This window comes from Panthera pardus, unplaced genomic scaffold (genome assembly GCF_024362965.1).
Source record: "Panthera pardus isolate Hobbes unplaced genomic scaffold, ASM2436296v1 HiC_scaffold_17, whole genome shotgun sequence".
Taxonomy (NCBI): domain Eukaryota; kingdom Metazoa; phylum Chordata; class Mammalia; order Carnivora; family Felidae; genus Panthera; species Panthera pardus.
This window is the reverse complement of record NW_026526732.1, coordinates 41,788,736-41,794,912: the sequence shown is the minus strand read 5'-3', so window position 1 is coordinate 41,794,912 and position 6,177 is coordinate 41,788,736.

The following is a 6,177-nucleotide window of genomic DNA, read 5'->3' as shown; positions in this document are numbered from 1 at the left end:
ACCATGTCTATTTGTCTCCAAAGACTATGCTCTCATTTACAGCTCCTGGTAAAGTCTTTTTGTTTATAGAGAATGTACATTGAAAATTTTCATAAATGATTCTGATTTTCTCCTGCCTTTTTTTTTTTTTTTTTTAATTTTTTTTTTCAACGTTTTTTATTTATTTTTGGGACAGAGAGAGACAGAGCATGAACGGGGGAGGGGCAGAGAGAGAGGGAGACACAGAATTGGAAACAGGCTCCAGGCTCCGAGCCATCAGCCCAGAGCCTGACGCGGGGCTCGAACTCACGGACCGCGAGATCGTGACCTGGCTGAAGTCGGGCGCTTAACCGACTGCACCACCCAGGCGCCCCTTCTCCTGCCTTTTAAAAATCACTGCTGCCAGCAGCATTTTTCTGAATACCAAAGTTTTATCTCAACCATTTTTATTTAGCTCGATTCTTCACTTTTCCCAACTATTGTATATAGACTCAAGTCAAAATAAAAGTGGGGAATCATAAGTTAATATCAATATTGTTCTACCCCATTTAGAAATGCCTTGTAATTCTGAAATGCACAAGTAACACTGCAAAGCTATATTTAATTTCACTGAAGGCTGTAAATAATACACTTTATGTATCAATATAATGAACCAAAACTTTATAGTGTTTAAACTTTTTATTAAAACTAACTAGCTAAGTATTCTGTGTTGTCCCCAAACATCTTTATGATTTAAGAGAACTTCCAAAGGTACCCACATTTAATATTTAAATATTGCTGATGTAATGGAGAAATAATTATATATATATTCAACATTGAGGATTAAGAATGTAAGTGCAAAGAGCATGATATTCAGACAGTCGTGGGCATAGAGATAAACTCTTCAGATTAAAGAAGGGAACTTTCTCAAGATGGGCAACTTTAACAAGCTTATTCCATAACCTGGAAACCTCTACATTATTATTGAGGTACTTTGAAAGAGTTGGTACCAATCTGAGCCATACCATTTTTTTCAATATATCTGCAAAGTTTATTTGGCTACTATTTAAATACAGATGATCTGAGAAAACTAATGAATTACTACTATTAAAACTAGTCCCAGGTGGCTGGCTTTACATTTCTTCGTTTTTATGCTGGAAAATTTATGTCTTCTTGCCTTAAATAAATTAAAACCATCTTACCATTGGAAAAGTTACTAGTTTGAAAAACAAATAAAATATCATTAAATAACATTTTCATGAGGAATAATCATGAAATACTACTGGTGACCTCATAAAGAGGCAAGTCTCCCCATGTTGAAATATAATTGCAGGAACTAAGTAGTAACATTGACCTCTCAAATCTGCTTTAGAAAATCAAAAATATAGGTTCAAATAAAAAAAATCTCCACAGTAAAATTAGGTAATGAATTTTAAATTATTTTAGAAAGCCACATAACCCTAGAATATTTTAATATGCTCCACCATAAAATTATACTTTAAATGCTTTTCATTTACATACATTTTCAACAACAATGGATCATTAGTCTCATCTAACAAAGTTAAAGTGTATATGAATTTTTTATTTAATAATATTTTGAGCAAAATCATAATATCAATTAAATTTGGATAGAACTTTTTAATCTTTCATAATGCTCTATAGTTCCAAGATTATGAGTATCTTGATAAAGTAGAAACCTTTTTTAAATTTCTTGCCCTTTTATTTCCTGTAGGTAGCCTTTTTTTCTATCTATCCCATTGGAAACATTTGTATAGTTTAATAGCTGGAATTACATGTTTCCTGACTTTGTTTCACCCCAATATTGTGAATAAAATAGATTAAAACTGCTTTAATTGGTATACTTAATTTCTTTACATATATCTATAGCTAAACATTAATAAATGTCTCTAGCTTAACATATCAAATTGATTCTCAGATAAAATTGCTTTTATAGCATAATTTCCATTTTTAAAGAACTTAGTAAAATGTAAACAAATGTACTTACTTAAAAACACCTTTTACATATATGTCTTTCTCAATTTCTCAATAAAATATGTTTCTCAATTAACAATAAAATCATCACCCTTCTAATTTCTTCCTTCTCTTGATAAATGGTTGATGCTCATTCATGGATGAATTATAGAGAAGGAAATGTCAACATCATTCTCCTTCAAGGACTGAAATCTTAATTCTTTGGGTAATAGAATGGTGGTACTAATGATGTTGAAAACATAATACCAATAATTCCAGCTCCCAGATTGTCATAATAATAAATCAAAAGTTATGTTTAAAATATTGGAAGGCTGGGTACCTCACAAATTATTCAAATGCCATAGTCAGACCTGATAATGTCTGTCTTAAACACATAAGTGCAAAAATTCTTAGACCAATGAACTACTATAACTTTTTATATAGGTTACAAATTACTAAATGAATAAACAACAGAGGATTTCAAAAACTGGCCGCATTGTTAGATCACAACATGGAAAAAAGTCTAAAGGATCTTCTTGAGGTTTCTTAATAACTAAAGGAAGAAATGAACATCCCGTTAATGACTGAATTATTACAAGAAAACTAAAAAATCTGAGAATCTGGAAAGCATGCATGGCTATCTTAGAGATAACAATCTTGTCTAAGATGTTTGAAAGTATAACTCTGAATTGGTACACACAAGAATAGAATGACTTTTCTTTTTTTTTCATTTTTAGGTAGAATCCAAAAATAATCTGAGAGCAATTGAAGGTCATGGTGAGGAACATGAACGTTGAAATGGAGGAAACATGGGTTTGATTGCCAATTCTACCCCTCTCAAGTTCTTTGGTTTGGGGTAAATGAGTCAACCTTACTAGATTCCGTTCAATGGAACTAACATGAAATCATTTGCTATTGAACATCTATCTCTACAGGGCACCATTCTAGGTGCTAGAAGTTCCCCAATGAACAAGACAGAGAAGATACAGGATATCATGGAGCTTAAATTGTTTAGTTTGTCAGAGGAGGGAAAACAATAACAAGTAGGCAAATTAGAAAGATAATTTTACATATTTATATTATAGGTGGTAAGAAATAAAAGTAAATAATATGTTAGAGAGATCCTGGGTCCTTCTTTAGATGGAAATTATGGAAAGCCTCTCTGAGAAGGAGATATCTGAGGTGAAACAGAAGGAAAACTCTCCTATGTGAAAATCAAGAGAGGGGCGCCTGGGTGGCTCAATCCGTTAAGTGTCCAACTTCGGCTCAGGTCATGATCTCACAGTACGTGGGTTCAAGTCCCATGTGGGGCTCTGTGCTGACAGGTCACAGCCTGGAGCCTGCTTCAGATTCTGTGTCTCCCTCTCTCTCTTTCCCTCCCCCATTCATGCTCTGTCTCTGTCTATCAGAAATAAATAAACATTGAAAAAATTTAAAAAAAAAAGATCCAGAGATGGAACGCTCCAAATAGAAGATATGCGCATTTCATTAGACATCTGTGAGAATTAAAGGCAATAACAATACAAAGGGCTTTACAGAGTAGCTGATAAATAGAAAACACTCTATAATCAGTAACTCTAATCAAAAAGAACATATTTGTTTATCAATGATTCCTACAACATAATTCCTATAAGGGACATCTTTGAACATAAAAATCCCATACTATATAATTTGCATCTATTATTCTCATCACTTTGTGATAGATTATTAAGAACTATGGCAATAGATTATTAAGGACTATGGCATATATATTGATGGCATTCTTGAAATTCTGACTATTAATCCCAGAAAATAATGTATGGGTGAAAAATCCATATGACAGGAAAAGCAAAGATTGAACTGGCCAAGAGAAAAAAATGAAGGAAAATGAGAGGAAAAAAAGAGGAAATGGTTCTAGATCAGGAGAGAGATAGGGAAGAGGATTTTAGGAATTGTGGCCCAAAGAGATTACATGAAGTAGAATCCAGTCCATGATTATTAACTCACTCTATGTAAAAAGAAGGATGAAAATAAGAGGGGGAAGTATAACCTCATATGCCAGATATTTTTAGTATATTGTATGATTTATTCCTTACTACAATCCTATTTGAACTACTTGTATCTCCACTTAACAACTGATCTTACATAACTATATGAGCTTTTCTTGACAAGATTGACTAGATGATCTCAAAGTTTCCTGTATAATTCTATGCTTCTGATAATAGGAAAAGAAAATTATCTGTGTAAGTGTATATTATAGCTATAAAGGTCTTAAAAAATAATTGGCCATATGGCTTGTCAATCTTTATGTAAGAGGTTTCAAGAATACTTGGCTAGGAATTACAGTCCTAAAAACATAAAACTCAGCTTCTTAAGGGATGGATGAAGAATGGAATATTCAGACAGAGAAGACTGGGAAAGAGGCCCTAGGAGACGTGGGGGAAAATTTAAACAGCCATCCAAACTAATCAAGTTTTATCCAAACCAAATATCCAGGCCTTTTGAAGTTTGCCAGTTACTAATCAAAACCCCACTAAGTGCTTAGTATCTCAGACAGTTTTAAATAACATCAAACCAACTATCATGTAATACACTGAGTAAAGCCAAATCTGGATTTTGTCTTACAGCTACACAGACACAGAAAATTTGTCTGAAGTTATGCTCACCAAGTAAAAATTTAAGATACTTTTAATTATTCTTATGTTATTTCACTCTTAAAATCACCCCAGTTATCTTTAAAAGGGGTTAAGAAAATCAGCTTTCCATAAAAAATGAATTATTAATGATAACTGTCTGGAAAGTTAATAGTTAAGACTTTGCAAGTGTCGTTTTATACTTGATGGCAAACACTGTAAAAAAATAAAATTTACTAATGATGAAATGAAAGCTTTAATTGCCCAAAGTTCTTACATTACGTTGTAGCATTAGATGGACAAATTTTGAGCCTAAAATAAATTAGTAGTAGTATACTTTTATCTTAATGCATTTCATTCTCTTTTCAAATTATAACAATATTTTGTGACAGTAAAAGCTGTGACATCAATCAGCTTTCTGCAACTATGGTATAAATCAGCTTGGTGGTCAATTCTCTTTAAAAATATCTTCAAAACTCTCAACAAAATAATGAAAGTATTACTATATAATCTACACATATTTTACTGATTTAATTTGACATGAAATAAATATATTACCACAAAATGCTACTACTGTCATTTTTTCCACTTTTAATGAACTCATTTCTTTTCCTTGAAACAAAATTAATGAAATGTCAGAATGGAAAAATATTCAGTTTTGCTAAAGAAAAAAATTCACTCTTACTGAAACACACATGTTCTCTTTTTCCCCAGTGCAAGTTCCTCATGTACGTTATGTTAAAATGAGAAAAAAAAAAGAAAAAGAGAGCCTATTCATTTGTGTGTGTGTGTGTGTGTGTGTGTGTGTGTGTGTGTGTGTGTAAGCTTATCTAGAAAGGAAAAGGAAACAGCATTGGAATTCATAGAAGATGGTGGTCACGTTGCTGTTTTTCTTATGAAGGGGCACCCACCAGGGCATGGAAGATGGCAGAGCTCAGATGATACCACTGACATGCCGCCTAGCCGCTTGCTATTATATTTTTATATCTGAATTCTCTATACAGTATTTATCCAATATTTCCTTGTTTAGTTAATTATTACTGATTTGTTGATTGTTAATTTCTATCTGATTCCACTAGAATATAACGTTCATGACAGCAAACACCTACTTCACTCTCTTATTCATTATGTATCCTCAAATGGCTGGAAAATAAATGGTCTTTACTCTGGCAATGAGTGAATGCATTACTAACCACTAACAAAATTGATAACCACAAAACTTAAAATATGTAAGAAGGAATAGGAATAAACTAAACCTTGATCACACCAAAAGATATTTAAATGAACAAAAGATAATGGGAAAAATAAAATGAAATAGAAAAAATATAAGCAAGTATTTTAGCTATTTCAATAAATATAAAAAGTTGCTTTCTCCTACCAAAAGTAATCAAAGTTTTTTGTCAGTTTTTAGTTATTGTCAAAAACTACATCCAAAACAGTAACAGTGAGAGTTTGAAAATAAAACAATGACAAAATGTGAAAAACTGAGATCAGATATTTAATACTAGATATCAGGGATTAATTAATATTATATAAAGTAAAATTTAATGCTAATGATATTGAAATAGAAAAGGGGAAACATATTGACAAATGATACAATCCATCAAGAAGATAGAACAGTAACAAACCTTTAAGC